The sequence below is a fragment of the Halichoerus grypus genome, chromosome 5 (assembly GCF_964656455.1).
Source record: "Halichoerus grypus chromosome 5, mHalGry1.hap1.1, whole genome shotgun sequence".
In the NCBI taxonomy this organism is placed as follows: Eukaryota; Metazoa; Chordata; class Mammalia; order Carnivora; family Phocidae; genus Halichoerus; species Halichoerus grypus.
The window spans coordinates 66353906-66371552 of NC_135716.1; the positions used below are offsets into that span (position 1 = coordinate 66353906).

The window sequence follows — 17647 nt, forward strand, 5'->3', positions numbered from 1 at the left end:
ATTAAATAAATGCATTGTTAAAGAATGTCTCCCCAGATAGATCAAAAATCATTTATTAAGTTTCATGCACATCTACCTCAATGGAAGCTAATGCACTTGGAGTCAGCGTCAGATTCCTTACCCTTTCTCAGCCTTTTGCGGCTGATATGTCTCTTTGTGTGCCGTCTGAATGCCTTTCAGTTTTTCTTATTCCTCAGTAGAGCCTGGATACTCTCAGTGCAACCCAAATACTCTCTCCTGAGCTGTTGGTATAACAGCAGCTTGTAACGGGTTTCTGTATCAGGGTGACTGATCAGAGAGAACAGGGAAAAGAAGGCCATACCTTTTGTGTTTGATAGTGCCTCCGCTTGCTCAGGAAGCACCATGAAGTGCATGTATATATATATATAGGCTATACTTTAGGACTATTGGTTATTTCTCTTTTTGCTAACATTGGAGTTTAGGGGTGCCTATATTTTTTAGGAGGCGTTTTATTCCCTTCCTTACTGATGCACATTACCAGTTATCAAGTTAACACATGAAAAGTGCAGAATTGCATTACAGAATTGCAGGAAGCTGGATGCCTTTCAGTGCTTCCCCTTCTTCCCCCCCCACCCCCCGCCCCACTCTTCTCTAGCAACAGCCAGAGAGATGGAAAACTGGCTCCGAGCTTTGTAGTTTCTCAGAAGACTTAATTGGAGTCTTCCTGACTGTACTTCAATGTCCACATTCTCATAAAACTAGCTTCTTGCTTCCCCTGTGCCGTAGCTGGAGAAAGTCCAGATATTCCTACGAAGATTCCTATCTCATTTTCAAGAAGTAGAGACTGCCTCAACAGAGAAGTCATTGACTGGCTAAGGTTGGCCCTAAAAACATTTCAGTCCCTTGCCATCTTTGATCCCAAGTGAACCTAGCCGGTTGAGATTATTGTGCAGTATTAGCCTATGTTCTTCTCAGGAAGCCCTGAGTAAGGCAAGGGCTAAGGGCTTTTGTAGGTGGTTAACTTATTTTGAGAGTAAAACCAGGAAATGGAGTGGAGGTGGGGACAGAAAGTGGCTCACAGTGAGGCTGCAATGCACGAGTGGTGGGCATAATCCCCTAGGCAAACGCAGAGGAATACCTTGAGAGAAACTGATGACCCTCCACGGCCAATCTTAGAGCAGTACTCGTGATTTCCCACATGTAAAGTAAAAATGAAGGGCTTTTCTCAGCAGTTTGTTATACATATATTAGATTACATCATATTCCTCTTGCTATTTATAGAACTAATTGAATTCTGGAACATATCTTAGATAACTAATTCTATCCTTTCACTTTTTTAAAAAAGATTTTATTTATTTATTTTGAGAGAGAGAGAGAGAGCAGTGGAGGGGCAGAGGCAGAGGGAGAGAGAGAATCACATGCAGACTCCCCCCTGAGTGTGGAGCCTGACTTGGGGCTCGATCTCATGACCCCGAGATCATGACCTGAGCCGAAATCAAGAGTCGTACACTTAACTGACTGAGCCACCCAGGTGCCCCCATCCTTTCACTTTTCAAATGAGAAAACAAGGAGCCAGAAAGATAAATATCTAAAATCACACAGCAATTCAGAGAAAGAGCCTATTTGTATACCAAGAGTTTACTTGACCCCCTTTTAAGCTTATCCACCATACCTCACTGCCTTTGAAAATGCAAAAAGCATCTGAACACAGGTTCTATTTCAGCTACATTAGTTTGCTGAATTCTAGGACCCTTAGGGATGAAGTAGTCACCCACTATATATGAGTGATAGTACTATTTGCAAGAGTCTTATTTTGGTGAGCATTACTATTCACTAATAATCTGTTATTTTCAAGTTCCAGATACATGGAAGACTTGAATTCTCTGCATGGCTCTATGACCAGTTCTACCAATGAAATGTGAATAGAAGTGATTATTTGTGACTTCTGGGTCAAAATGTTCGTCTGTACTTGAATTTTTAGCCTTTTCTGTCCACAAAATATTGTTGGGAAGGTCATGCATTTGAAAAGATGGCATCTTTAGATGGTGAAGCTTCCATCAGCTGAACTTCTTGGGACACCAACATGAGCAGGGTCCCCCTCCAATTCAAATGGGCATGGAGTATGAGCAATATGCCAACCTTTGTTCTTTTAAACCAGTGAGATTTGGGGGGATGTTCACTATAATAACATAACCTAGCCCATACTAACTAATACATTTTGGGAACAAGGTAATTTATTCGACACTTCTTGAATCACCTTCATCTTTTATTAATTGTTGATCCTGTTCATATCCCATCTGGGTTTTCTTTAATGTGATGGTAGAAAAATGTCTGTTAAATTTCCTAGCAACTCTTTTTTTTTTAAAATTAACAATGATTTTTATTAACAATGAATTGCCTTTCTGTGACAGCCACGAGAATATACCTCACAAATCTCCAACTACAGGGAATGGAATTAACAAAGATCCCCAGAGCCTGTGTTCTAAAATCCATCATTGTGTTATTCAGAGGCCATGTTTCCCATAGACAGCTCACAAGCTCTTACTATGGTAAGGATACTAGGGCGGCATGTTCTTGAAAAACCTGCCAAACGCTCCTTAGACTGCATGTTATTGTAAGACACTTGCATCCCACTTATCCTGCCTCTCTTATGAAGAAGATTAGACCTGCACTGCAGTCTGATAGGTCAGCTTACCTGCCCACCTCCTATTTTCTCTCACACAGGTATTTTCCCCAATAAAGACGTCGCACGTTTAATTCCATCTTGGCATTTGCTTCTTAATGAGCCCAGACTTGCATACTCTCCATTTTATAACTAAGATCTCTCCAGAACACGAATTCTTTCTGGATCTGTTTATCCAGTGATCAGATTCACTATCTTTGAATTATTAGTTTCCTTTAATTCATAGCCAGAAAGTTCAGAGCTAGAGAGACACTTGGAGAACTGGTCTAGAGCTTCTCAAAATGTAGACCAGTTGCATCACATCAACCTGCAGTACTTGTTTAAATGTGTCCCAGACCTGCTGAAACTGAATCTCTGAGGATGGGACCTAAAAACCTAAATTTATATCAGCTCCCAAGGTAGTTCTTATTGCACATTATGGAGTCACTGATCAAGTTCACATACAACTGAGATCCAGTGGAAGAAAGAAAGAAATTCACATTACTCAACCAATTAAAGTAAGAGTTCCGCCTAAAATATAGGTCTCCAGATTCCAAAGTCAGCACATGAGTTACTTACATGGCATACCATATTATACCAACTACATTTCAAAGCTGGAGAATTTGTACCCTCAGAACTTTTGACGAGTTCAGTAATCACAACTTACAGGAAAAGATCTTTGACCCATTGGTACACATGATACCAGTCATTGTCAAAAAATCTGACAAACATCTGACGTTTTCAGACTTAGACAAGGTGATCAGCCAACGGTTGTGAACAATAAAGTGAAGAGAGAATCATGACTATTTTTCCTGGAGCCATACATCTAAAACTTCATAGCTAATGACATGGATTAAAGAAGAGTCTGAAAATTACATCTGTGGGAATATTTTGAATGACCGGTTGATTTGATGTTTATTTTAAATGTTTGAAATAACGAGGTCATGAAGAAACTGGTCTGGTTATTATGACCAGTTTAATAACTAAATTAGATTTGGTATGTACTTTTAATCAATCCAGTAAGACCAATCAACGATTTGGTTGGTTTGAGCTAGTTACATTTACAAGCCCTGTAGAAAAAACAACATATAAATTAAAAAGAATCTTGATAACTGAAGAAATAGCTCATTAAAATGAAAAAAAAAAAAAAAGAAACAAAACCAAAGAGAAAAAGGAAAAAATGAACAGGAACAAAGCTACAGCTTATCAGAAACATGCATCAATGAGGGATAAAAGACCAAAGCACAGAGTTCAGTGGACATATATGGTGAAAAAAAAATGGGGAGTCAAAATCTGTGACAAACTGGAAGTAAATATAATCAATAAACACAAAACTCAAGGGTGATGAGTAAATCACAAGTAAGATAGAAGTTAATAGTTTATCATCAACATTAGGTCAGCTTATGTTAATATCTTGCTCAATTTATCACCAAATTTGAAAGGGAATAGTAAAAGTGTTCATTGTTACCAATGCGGAGGGAAGCAGATCTACAACAAAAATGTGAATGTATTGGTTTCATTTATCCTGGAAAAGTAAAATACAAATCTGTTTTTATCATGAAGAATAATTGTTGGAATAGAAGGGCTTTAAAGGACTTAATTATAGAGAGTATGTTAGTTTATGGGAGTATAAATTTTAACACTGGACAAAGTTTCTGGAGAAGACCATAAGCTCTGTCAGAGTAGATCATATCAGTTCATTCACCATTGGATAGTCAACCCAGAGAACAGGGTCTGGCACCTAGTAAGCTTCCAAACAGTGAAGAAATGAATGAAAACATATGTTTTTATAGTTGGCAATCTAGGAGAGTTTAAGTGTTTACCATGACAAGGGGAGGTTAAAGAAAGATCGGCTAAAGTCTTTTTATATATATGATTCTTCGGTATAAATTTGGGTTTTATGTCTATGATTGATGGGTGTGTTCAATGTTATTGGAGTAAAAACTTACCTTACTGGGTTCCATTATTCAATTCAGATAAGAGGAAGCACAGAGAAGAGGGAAGATAATGTGGAAGCAGAGAGAAGAGGGAAGATAATATGGACAAATTTTATTCACTGAAAGGACATTATAGATTGAGAAAATGTTAATTACTGCAGAAAGTTATTGCAATAACAACAGCAGGAGTGTGGAGAATAGTTTGAAAAAACTGGCCAATTTTTAAATGTTTCTTTATTAATAATTCTCTTGTATCATGGGGTTTTACTGTGTTGATTAGCTGATAGTAAGATTACTGCAGGAGAGATGTGTCCAGACCACAGCTACGAATGATTTTATTTTTTTCCACAACCATATTTTAAATGGTAACTGTAATCTCTAATATAGGTAACTCATTATCACTAGCTTTTCTCTCCATACATATGTATGTATATACACACTCAGCCCAGCCCTCCTTCCCCAGTTCAACTGACACAACTGCCTGATACTCGCTGGGCATTTGTAAATATTTGTGTTTTCTGAATTAAATTAAATTAAGTAAAAATAACCCTTCCATAGAATCGGAATCTCTTTCTTTTAAATATATCCAGGTGGTAAAAACCATTTGTTGAAGAATGTATTCACGGAGTGCTTATAGCCAATCTCTATTTGATTATCTGATATTGTCAGGACAATTAGAATGGACAACCACTGTAGCCTAGTTCTGGGAATTGAGAGAGTAAAGTCAGATCAAGACATCCAGAAAAAGGAGAAGCTCTTCTGACCTAGAAAATTGACACTGTACAGCTCTGAGCAAGACAACACCTCTCTCCACTTAATGTTTTCATAGCAGCTCAAACTTCATAACCTTTGAGTTGACCTTGGCCAAGATTCTCAGTGTTTAGCACATCAGCCGGGGGCTCACTCCTCACACTAACATTGCTTACTCCTGACAAGTGGCTGTCTAAATATATTGTGACTACTGCTTACAACATTGAAATCAGTAAGGAACAATTTGCTAAACCAAGTTTCTTTTTCACGTATTAGTGTTTTGTACTTAAACAAATTGACAGGGGAAGATATTTTTGCCCAACGTATGCTATATTATAATAATTCCATTATTTATACCATGTATACAATTACATTTAAATTAATGTCTTCTTTACAATTAAAAAAGTTTGACCAACAACCAGAAGAGGAAAAACACAATTCTGCCTTTGAATCCATGGGATAAGAGTTGAATAATAAAGTAATATTTTGCTCATTTGATTTCTAATTTTTTTTCTTTCTTTAACACAGTAAAATCAGAATTGCAACACATTCCAATGAAGAGACCTGAGATGATATCTAATAATCCTTTCTAAGCTAATATTTATCTAAAATAAATATCATCTATTGAAATATTAAAAACAAAATTGAAGCCAAACTCCTTTTAGTTCTTTTTACATAAATCTCAAAGACCATTTTTTCCCATTTCCCCCTATCTTGCCTTCGTAGTATCTTCTGCTTCCAATACCGGGCTTTTTTACTTTCCTGGCTATTTGGTCTTCAATGTAAATATTTTCCCTGCACTTTGCAACTACTGCTATTCTAAAAGATAATCAATTCCAATTTCTTGACATTCCAATTTTATTCCATCTTAAATAAGGCATCGTATTTTCAATCCCTACTCAGCCATATTTCTATATTGTACTAGTTACTTAAGAGCAGCTGACGGAAATTGCAGTGACAGCTGACTCTGAACACTGGGGAAAAAATACCCAGGGCGCTGATGCCTGTTCTTTCTAATCTGAAGTCTGCGATTAGGCCTTTGATTTTTGTCATCAGCAAATATTAAATTGCATACTAATTTCATCCAAGAATGGGGGTAAAAAAGGGTACAATTATTGTTGTGGTTAATTCTTGAATAAAAGTATCAGTAATTAGTTGCTTTTATTGTATTAATGCTTCTCATAAATATATTGTTTAGATGAATAGTACTCTTATGGAAGTGAATGTTTCTGTGGATTGTAAATAGCCAGAAGTTAGGAGTGTTTTAGTTACAATGTTACCCTTGTACGGTTATAAAATAAGAGCTTAAAAATCCTTACATACAAATTTGAACAGCAAACATTGGTGCATGATTTTCGCCTTGAGCAGCATCTCTTGGGCATCTGAGAAGCTCTTTTAGCTTGTTCTCTTGTATTTTTTTTTTAAAGAATAGAACAAATGGTTTTTAAGATAGAAAGAACATGTTTTGATATGTATTATGCATTTTATTTACTTAAAATTTGGTTTTAAACGTATTATAATAACTATTAGGAACACAACAAAATTATGTCACTGCGTAAATTCCCCCCTAACTAAAATATGAATTTATTTAGAAAGAAATGTAGATTAAGCAAAAATAAATTTAATATTTAGCTTTTTAAGAGTGGGCTTAGAGTGAAAATATAAAATTTCTAAACATTTCCTTTATTTTAATTATTATGCCATAAATTTATAAATACATTCTTTGGAGAAGTAGTTTTCAGAAGACAAATGTGCCTGTAGTTATATGGAATTTTACATAATTGGTCAAATATTTAACTTAGTTTAATATTTAACCAACGCTTTTTTATTATAGCAAATTATAAAATTATATAATTTTTAACATTTTTGCTTAATACTGTCAGCAACTTTATAGCTTAATATTCTTATAAGAATTTTCATTTAAAGTGGGATTAAATAAGTGATATTAGATAGCTATTTCATTCTGACACCATAAAATAAGTAGAACTTTATTTTACAAGATTTATTTAACAACCACAGAATTAATAGAAACACTTTATTACATTAGCACTGATATATTCAACAATAGTCTTCATGGCAAAGATAGGTGTGTGTGTGTTTAGAAATAGGCTATAATTTTGAAATTCACAACATTGAGTTAATATGGCTGTACATTTTTAAAATAAATACAAACCCTATAATACATAAAAATGAAAAAGAATTTTTAACCTTTTAAAAAATGTCCACCATTTCATTTGAGAAGAGATTATTCCATACCGAAAAACTCAATTTTAATGCAAGTATCTCTTCTTATGAGTTTGCCTATGTTGCAAACATATCAGATCACTCATACTCAGAATGCATTCTTTTCTAAAGAAAACTTTCTAAGGCAAGTATGGATATAAATTCTTTTAAAAAATTTCAAGGATAAAAAGAGTATACATATTAGGGTAAAGCAAAATTTCAACTTCTTTCTCAAACATAACTCATTTTCTTATTCCCAAACTTAAAGCCTGATAAAAACCTGGATTAATTATCAAAACAAAAAAATGATTCTTTGGGATCCTTAGTTTTTAAAAATGTAACAACCTGTGCTAGATACCTTTAATTAATTTTTTTCTTTATTAGATCTTAGGTATATGGAGAAACTAGGAAAAGTTTCTCTACTTATATATTCAGCACAAAGGTTTTTAACTCCGATCTGCAATTTCTTATTTCCATATAAAATTAGAGAAAGTGTGCAGAAATTTAACTACAGAAATAATTTGACAGACTGAAAACTTTGAAATATTTGACTCTTCACTACCCTACAGAAATATAAGAAAATTATTCAAGGAGTTCTCAAAATCAAAATCAGGTGGCCCCTTCAAAAGTACAATATGATGAGAGCTTTTAAATTTCACAGATTAAATGTTCCTAAGAGCTTAATGTTTTCATTGCTGATGGCGACTCGGCCATCTGGCTATTGTAGCTGGTGTTCTGCCTCTTTCTGGCAGCAGAGGGCGCTCTGGCATTGTTGACAGCGTATAAGTTCCTGGTGCACTGCGCTAGCATCTCCTTCCCAGGAAGGAAACGTACTATTTCCCTGGAGGGTTGTCATTGAGTATCTCAAAGGGTCAAGCTGTTCCTAAATTATTCCGAGAAGCTTTAATTTCAGACTACTAAATGAAAGTTGTGATTGTCAAAGGGCCTCCATGGCATACTATGCTGAAGTTCTCCAATTGTGAAGCTTAAACTGTTTTATTGCAAAAAAATGCTGAGCATAGAATTTCATAGCAGACAAATTGGCAATAGATATTAAACCAGATGATTAATTTTAAAATAAATAGAAAATAAAATAGTCTTAAAAATCCAGAAATATTACGGATCGATAGCCACTCTGGATTTAACCATTGTAACCAGAACATTAAATTGTGTGTTCCCTTATTTAAATGGTATTTTACCTTCTTTCATTTCATGTATCTCATCTCTATTTACAAAGTAATTTTAAAACTTATTAAGCTTTCTGGAGGACAGGTTTAGATTGTCCTAAACAGGAAGGATTGGAGGGAGGGGGATTAGGTGTGTTTCTATTATGTAATATGAATTATAACACAACTAAGGCAGAAGTATTTTGCAACTTTGGACCCTTGTTGCTTCATGAAATACCTGAGGGAATGTGGGTTCAGGAGATTGGTGCTGTTGCATGAATTCTGGAATGAAATCAAGTTTCCATGATAACGTGTAATGCTTTAAACCCATTTCAATTTCCAATGACTACTCTTAAATGGCACAAGAGGAATGTTTCCCAACACTTTCCTTTTATTATCCAAGTAGCACCCTTTTTTAGTGTGTTTTACCTATTCCCTCCTAAATTATATAAAATGAAATATAAACTTAAGTCATCAATGGACATGAAAGACCTAACTCACAGAGTTCTAAAGTCAGAGAATAAATAAGATCCACCCTGAGGGAAGGAAGTAAGACTATCTCCTGAGCATATTGTGCTTCATCACTTTATTTTCAGACTTATTTGATATAGCTCCATCATTCAGGTGTAAAAGAATAAATCTGATGAAATGTATGACCCATTTGTGGCCCACTTCTAGATCTGGATCAAAATTGGTCTTGCTGTCTCTATTGCTAATCTGGATTGTTTTACCTAACTTTAACATCTTTTATGTTTGTGGATTTATAAACAAATGCAAGCAAATATGTAGCGATTTCTTTTGAGACCTCAGGCTGGCTACAAATTGTTTGATTTCTTGTTTCTCTCTCTGTCTCTCTCCCCTCTTTGATTCATTATTTAGTTCAGATGTTTAAAGTTCTCAATATCTAAGACAATGAAATAATGGGGTGCGAGATTTAAAGATTTACTGAATATATGAATACTGACCCATACGACCCTCGACTCCTAAAGCGAATCTTCATTGCCTGCGATTTAGTAAGCCAACCTGTCCTTTTCCAACTGCCAGAGCTTTGAGGCGGAGGATGCTGTAGTTGGTTTTCCGCAGTGCGGGCTTCAGGTCCTTCTGCCCCAGTGCCTCCCGCCGGCCAGGAAGCGCTGAGCAAGCTCCGTGCCTCAGAGAGGTCTGTAGTGCTTGCAGCTCTGGACGTGCCTAGGAAGGCTGCCCTTGCTGCCTGAGGCGGCAGGGGCTGGGTGGGCTCCCGCTTGGTCTCACCTAGGCAGTCCCCATCCCGTCCCTTCATGGTAAATCTTGTGGTCCACACTTGAGTCTGTCGCGAGTCCCTTTACTGACCACACTAACACTGTTTAGGTATGCAGCTGAGGACCTTAAGTTTGTATGTTTTAAGGAAGATGACTTCAGAAAGAAAAAAAAAAATGGAGCCTTCATTCTCCTCATTCTCCTTGCAAGTCCCGCCCATTGCTTAGATTCGGGTTTCAGTCTAAATAAAGTGAAGTTGTTTCCCAATATACATAAACCACGTGAAGACCGAAAATGGCAAGTCAAATGTGGCAACAGCTAGAGTGGACTGTTATGGTAAAATATTAGGTTTTTCTGTATGCGGCATTTCTCTGTTTTTAATTTTTTTTTTCTTTCTCAAATTACCTAATATTCTGCTATTCTTTGGGATGGGGGCGGGAGGGTCCTATTGCTTTTTGGTTAAATTACGGAGAGAAGAGGGCCCAGGTCAGCACCGCGGACAGCACCAGGCGCGAAGGGCGCGGCCACTTTGGTGAATCCTCTCTTAGTTCCTCTCCTTTGTTCCCAGCCCCTGCAGACCAGGCAGAACAAAGACATCTATCAAGGCTCGCTTTCTTAGCCTGGGTTTGTTTTTGGCTCCAAGGCCGTGGTGCGGAACTACCACCTTAACAAAGTCCACTTCAGTGGCTTCCAAATAAATTAATTTGCCAAGTCCTTCTAAACTTTCAGGCCTGGCCTTTTTCCCGTGTACTACTCCTTTGACTGATTTGGTCACTGTCGATACAAGGAAATTATCTTGGCTTTCTAAAGCCAGGCAAGGCCGACTGGATACTAGGAAGAGAAGGGGGGCGGATGAGGGGAGGGATAGGGGGCAGTGGTAGTTGGGGGGTTTCCCGAAGAAGGTGAGCCATTTGAGGTTTCTTGTGCAATGTGATGAGGGCGCCATTTAACATTATTATCCTCTCTGTTGTTTTGTTTCCGCAGCGTGGCCCAGAATGCAATCATCCTACTTGCTCTTTAAAGAGCCACTGCTTTCTCAACAGTTCAACTCTAGAATATTTGCACAAAAGGGAACTCCTGCTCTCTTGACCGCTGAAGCTCCTGTCACTGAAGGTCTCCTAAAATCCCCTTCAGGGATTCACCCGCAGATTTCCAAGACTTTTGCTGAAAACTATGACCATTTTACCTTGGGGACAACTAGGTTAGTTCTGGAATCGGTTTGAGGGTCTTTATGTGGCAAATGATGGGTTTGTTTTACTACCCCTCAAACCCCCTTGTGATTGCCTTTTCCTTTTTGTCGTCCTGAGACGCTCTCGTGTCCTTCAAGTGCAGCCATAGGCTCCGCTCTTGGCATTCACCGCGTGCCTTAATTGTATGACATTAAATCAAGGTCCGCTGTGAACACGGAGGGCAGAGTCTGATCTTGATCCGCAAAGTAACTGACCCACTGCGAATATACCACTTCTCCTCATTGCCTTCCCCCTCCACCGAGCTCTGAGTCCCTATGACTCCCCCAGAGTCGTAACTCATAAGCCGGGCTCCTGTCTCAGCTCGCCTCCTGCCACAGCTGCCAGAGCTGCTGCTAATTAGTCTGTTCAGTGGAAGTGTAGACGATGCATGTGTCTGCATATACATATGCATATATCTGCATGCCATTTACAGCACACCTAAAAACATACATACGCCTATAAATCTAGTTTTCAAATGACGGCGTGGATCGAAGTTAATTACCCCTCTGGTACACATCTAATTTCGTAATCGTGTTATTTTCCTGAAGGCAATTAACCGAGTTGGTTCGCCCTGCATCTCTTCTAAGTCACTTGTAAGGAATGGCAGGTTTTCAGGACCGCGCCATTGCATGTTCTGCTGCAGAAAGCTTTGTCAATCATTTCTTGCTGTCGGGAATGAGATCTAGCACATAGACGGGAAAATAATCTTGCGTGTGTGTATGTAAGATAAACACGCAGATATGCCTAGTCTCTGTGTCCTGTGATAACGTTACCGCGGTTTCGGTTGGGAGATTTGGGGAAAAGATGAGAGTCCAAGGGCGGGCTGGGTCGTCTTTCTTTGTAATGCGGAAAAATTAACTCAACCGCACCTGCCTAGTCCCGAGAGAGCTGGGCGGCCCATCTGGTCTGGCTACAGCTTTGGTGCAGAGAGAAAAGCCAGCCCGCTAAGGCTTCCCCACGGCCGGGGAGCGCAGACCTCGGGTCTGGGCCCGGCTGGGGGTTATGGCTCAGAACTGCGCAGCCAACGCGCTCTCCTCAGACTGCGGCAGGAGTCAGGCTGGAGGAACCTGGGCCGGGCGGAGGGAGGGCGAGCAGGAGAGAGGAAGGGGTGAGGGGAGTTGACCTCTACGGGCGGAGCCCTCTGAGCAGCGGGCAGGAGCTGGCGGGCGCAGCGGCTCTTTTCGCGGCGTCGCCTACGGCGCGGTCGGCCCAAGGGAAAGGCCCGCTCCGGCTCCTGCGTCCGAGGAAGGGAGGCTCCTCAACCACCGCGGTCCCTGGGCGGCGTAGATCCCAGCTGCGGCGGAAGAGAGCGCCGAGAGCCAGTCCAGCGCAGATTCCCCAGCACGCGCCCCTGAAAAACAGAATCACAGTGCAGAATTAGAGAGGGCGGCAGGACGGGGGAGGGGGTTTGGGGAGAGGAGAGCAGGAGGCGGGAGGGAGTAGGCGGCGGGAGGGAGCAGGAGAGGGAGATAAGGTGATGGGGGGGGACGGGACCCCAGACGGCGGGCTACGACCTCCGTCCCCAGGCTTCAGCCGAGCGCAGAAGGGCCCGTGGCGCGCGGGGCCCGGGGCGCGCAGCCCGGGGGGCGGCGCGGTGGCGGTGCGCGCAGGTCCCGGCTGCGGAAGCCGCGCGGTGGGGGCCAGACGCTGCGGCACAGCAGCGGCCAGAGAAGAGACGTCGGGAGCTGTAACTGTCAATACGCGTCCACAGAAGATCCTCCCGCGCAGTCCAGCCGTTTCCGCATTCTGTGCCCCCTTTCCCCTGCCTCACCACTTCCCTCAGACCGCACTCTGCATCCGCACTCTCCAATCCCCACCCCTTCTTGGCTTAGGACCCTGCAAACTGCAAGACCCGCGAGTCCCAGCAAGAAAAATCGAAACGATCGATGAGAGAAAGAATTACATATACACATAGCCCTAGAAATCCGAAGGAGAAAGACCTACTAGCCCTGATCAAACCTGGAGAGGACCAAAGCGTTTTCAATCGCTGTTGAGCGCCTTCGCGGAGGAAAGAGGAGGCTGAGAGGCTTCCGTGGTGTAAGGTGCTTTAGGGTGGGAGGTGGGGATGGGTGGGGGTGGGTCGGAGCGGTCCGGTCTTTCCCCCTCGCTTGCTGATCCAGAATTAGGGATTAATGGCTCGCTCCAGCCAAACAAATAAGGCATCTGCCTTCAGCACAAGAGGATTACACGGGCTGCTGACGTCACCAGTCAGACAGATGTTGGCTCCCAAAGTCCTGAGCAGCTCGCTGTGTCCTTGAAACCAAAGAGCCGCAGAAGGCGCTCAGCCCCCAAGAGCTGCGCCTGGGTACAGCAAAGGGCGAGTGCCCTGCCCTTGCCTACACCCCCTGGCGCCAACGTAGTGGCCCAAAGACAGGCCCCCTAAGACGTCGTGCCCCCAGTCTCTCCGGCCCTTCCTTACAGCCCTACCGTCAATGCTCAGACTTGCTCAAGGCAAGCCAAAGTCACCATTTTCGGTTGCCTCTCCCTAAAATGGAGACAAGAGTCGACACCCCCTGGACATCTCATCTAGATCCCTAATTCTAAGCTCTTGGGCTCTTATTCACTCACACATGCAGTTACTGGCCAAGTAACTACAAAATAAGCACCTTAGGCCGGACAGAGCCCACGCTCTAGATGAGGGGCGGCCTTTTAATTATGTGCGCAAGCTGCAGAAGCTGGGCTTATCTGCATTTCCTCTTCTCGCCCCCGCCGCCATCCTTTCCCCAGGCCGAGGTTTAGGTTTATGCTTAATCTTATCACGAATGCCATTCCGGACGAATGTACCTTTCTAGACAATGACCTGTTTCCAACCAAACGGTGTCCCAACCAGAGCCCTGGGCCACCACTCAGTGAGCCACGGGGACCTCACCATGGTCCTGATCATTACATTTTCTTTGCAAATACTTTGAAGATGCTTTTCAAAAACAAATAAACAAAATGGTGTGTGTGTGTGTGTGTGTGTGTCCAAAACATTTGTAGCATCTGATTTTAAGAATTTGTACATTCAGGTAACTGCAGTTTTATTCTATAGCCAAATCTAATTCCTAATTCATAAACCCTAAACTCTTTAATTTGATGTCGTTTCAAAATTAAAATTTAAATATAAACTATTTTAGTTTCTCATTATTTTTGCTTTATATGAATTCCCAGTCCTTTAGAAGTCACACTGAAGTCAAGTTATGAATAAACCAAAAGATAATATAAAATTGGAAATTTAAAGGAGCAATTTTGAATGTGTTATGTAATTCACGAATGAAATGGTTTTAAGTTAAGTTCAATTTTGCAAAGAAATAAAGGTAATTCAAATAATGTGTGAAACAAAATAAATTGATCTCTGACACAGAGCTTCACTGAATCAATTCTGTTCCCCAAATCAAATCAGGATGTATAAAAAAATCTGTGACTTTCTTGGAAAAAAAATGTTTGCTCACAACATTACACTGTTGGTTATAGACTACAATGCCTAAACAGGAATAGAAGATGTATGTAGCTGGACTATATTTCCATTCATATTATTCCTGTCTATCAAAGTGGCATTTAATTTTTCCAATTTTATGCATTTAGAAATTCAGTCACTGATAAAAATCAACTTAATTTGCTTTAGTGTCATTCAGATAATTCCAGCCTAAAATAGTAAAATTTCTCTATCCTCACTTTGCTTCAAGGCCTTATAAGAAACAGCCCACATCTTAAAGGGATGGATTTAAATTTGCTATTTACCAGTAACAAAAGGTAGACCTCATCTCATTTTAATTGGGTGAAGAACACATACTGTTTGAGACAGAATATATAAATCATTCTTTTTTTTTGAAACTTGGTAGAATAAGTTTGAAATTCCAAACTTTAAAGAAGTCTAATTCTTTCTAAAAATGAAAAACATTGTTTTGCTTCCCAACATATTTGAATATAAACTTCCATTCTGCTCTCACAAAATTTTACTAGAGTCCTTTTTGCTCAGTGATTTAATATTAGTTCGCTGTCCATGGTCTTGATCCACATGAAGGGAGATGCCAGTGGTGCATTTTGAAAAATGTAAATCACAGTGCTTCTGCACCAATTTAATGCCATAACATTTAAAGATAATGTCAAAGGGGGGAACATCTATAGGCTTTGAGTTCTCTCCCCCATTCCAGTTGTTTTCATTTTCCCATATTTGCCACCAAATTGTGAGTACAGGAAGCAGATGAGAAAAGTTTGCATTTCATTATTTTTGAGCTGACAAAATCACCACCCCATTTAGGGGCCCAAAGAACTGTAGTAAATAGAAAATAGAATTTTTTCAACCTGAATTTTTTTTCTTCCAAAAAAGTGACAGACATTCTTGTCTAGGCTTCCTTGTTCACTTTTACAAATGGTTTAAAAAGTGCAGAAATTTTTACAAAATGACAAATTGAGAAACAAAAAGCCAAACAACAACCTCTTCAACTCTCCCTTTGTAGATAGATATAGATATATCACACACACATAGGCAACACGAAGAGCATTAAATTAAATCCCTTCACTAACACACTATAATATTTTTTTTTCCTACTGAAGCAAAGAAAGCACACGCTCTAATAGTTAAGGCTACTTAGTAATTCCTTCTGTCCAAAATAACGTTTCACCTTCATTTCAAAAAACAAAAGACTGACCTGGCAAAGTAACATTTAACCTCCCCTGGGGTTTCCTCCGGGGGGGGGGGGGGGGAGTGTGAAAGAATAAAGAAAAAACTTTCCTCCTCTCTCCAAACATTTCATTGTCTTTAGACTTTTATTTTTCTCTTCAGATTATCAGGGAAAGTATGTTATTTATATGTATGTATAGAAACAGATATAAACAGATGCTTATCTTCCGAATCCCTAAAAGCCGCTGCGGATCTTTGAAGGACACCAACCTGCGCAAACTGGTCATATTTTTGTTTTGATGCAAGTATCCCAACGGCAAGAAAACAGGCTCTTGCCTAAACTGAGGTCGGTACCCACGCCAGGCCATGGGGCCGAACTTCAGTGATTCACACTTTTCCGGGCACGAGAAGACTACTTTCCGAAGAAGTATTTAGAACTTGGGAAAATCCTTGTACCGGAAGAAAATGGCCTAAACACAATAGGACTCGCCATTTTCTCCTTGTGAAGCACAAAGCGCTTGGCGCTGCCCGGCACACAAAGAAAGCGTGGGCCCGCGGAATTCTTGCACATTTTCAAGAGGCCAAAAAATACCTCCCCCAGAACCACAATTTCTCCCGCTTGGGCGTTCTGAGACACACTCTGCTACCCTCACTCAGCCCTTGTCACAAGAAGATCCTTTATATGAGATGTAGCGAAAAGACCCACCAAAGGCGCGATGCTAGCTAGCAGCCAAACCCGGCCAGACTAAGTCCCGCAAGCCTAGGGGCCCGGCCAGCGGCGGCCCAGGACTCCATTCTGGGCCGGGGGGTGCTCGCATCCCCTCCCTCCTCCTCAGATGTCTCCTTCCAATTCCATCCCGTCTCCCCTGCACGTCTGGTAGTGCGGGAGCTTAGGGATCTCCATGACCTGATTTCCATCCAGTGCCAGGAACCAACCTTGCAGCCCGGAGCCGGGCGGGAGGCTCTCAAGGATGCTCGCAACGCGGGAACCCCTCGACTCCGCGCCTCCGGACGCCCCCCGCCCGCTGCTCCAAGTCTCCGCATCCAAGACCGCCAGTGCCTTGTTCCGCACGCCCAAAACGGGCGAAACACTTCACTCGCTCACGTGCGGAAAGTGCAAGCTTCGAGGAAACCCCTGTGAATAAAAACACCGAAACACAACCCTCGCGCGCTCCGACTCACAAAGCGAACACTCCCAACCCAGCCAGCGACGCAGAGCACGGCTAACGTAGGAAAAGATAGTACTTACAGCCGGTCCGCGTTTGGGTAATCCGCGTCTCAGCCCGTTTGGTTTGTTTGTTAAAAAAATATATACATATCTCTATACGTTTGATTTTGCACATCTTCCACCGTTGAGAGGGAACGACAACAAAAATCTTGTAGCCTAGCGGGGATGGGGGAGGGGGATGGAGATTTTCATTGTCTACGCTCTGCACACGCAGCCCAAGGAAAGACGCTCATTGCCGTGTGGGGCTCCTTCTACTTTCTGCTTGAAATTCAGAAGCGTTCAACGCAGTAAAGCGGGGGTTTGGTCTCCCTCCCTGCCTCCCACCCTCTGCGTTCTCTCTTCTCTCTCTCCCTCCCTCTCCCTTCTCTCTCTCTCTCTTTCCCTCTCTCTCTCCTTCTTTTCTCTCCTGTCCCCTCCCTCTCTCTTCTCCAGCTCGAAGTCTCTCTCTCTCTTTCCCTCCCTCTCTCTCTCCGTCTCTCTCTCTCTCCCTCGCTTTTTTTCAAAAGAGGGCAGGTCGCTTCCTGCATCCCAATGAGTTAAATCAGTCACTTACTTCTCATGCATCAGCAGCCTCTATAACAACCCGAGGGCTGCAGGCACAAAAGAGCATTTAGCTGCCTCCAATTTGTGTAGAAGGCCTGTCCTTAATTTG

At 41.3% G+C, this 17647-nt stretch overlaps 1 long non-coding RNA gene across 1 annotated transcript; it reads right to left on the minus strand.

The window, feature by feature from the left end:
* Nucleotides 1-7240: 7240 nt before the first annotated feature.
* LOC118546387 (uncharacterized) lies at nt 7241-17410 on the minus strand. Its single transcript, XR_004922570.2, has 2 exons — nt 17017-17410; nt 7241-12515 (listed from the first exon to the last, which is right to left on the minus strand). It is a non-coding gene; the product is annotated as an uncharacterized LOC118546387 (long non-coding RNA).
* Nucleotides 17411-17647: the final 237 nt, after the last annotated feature.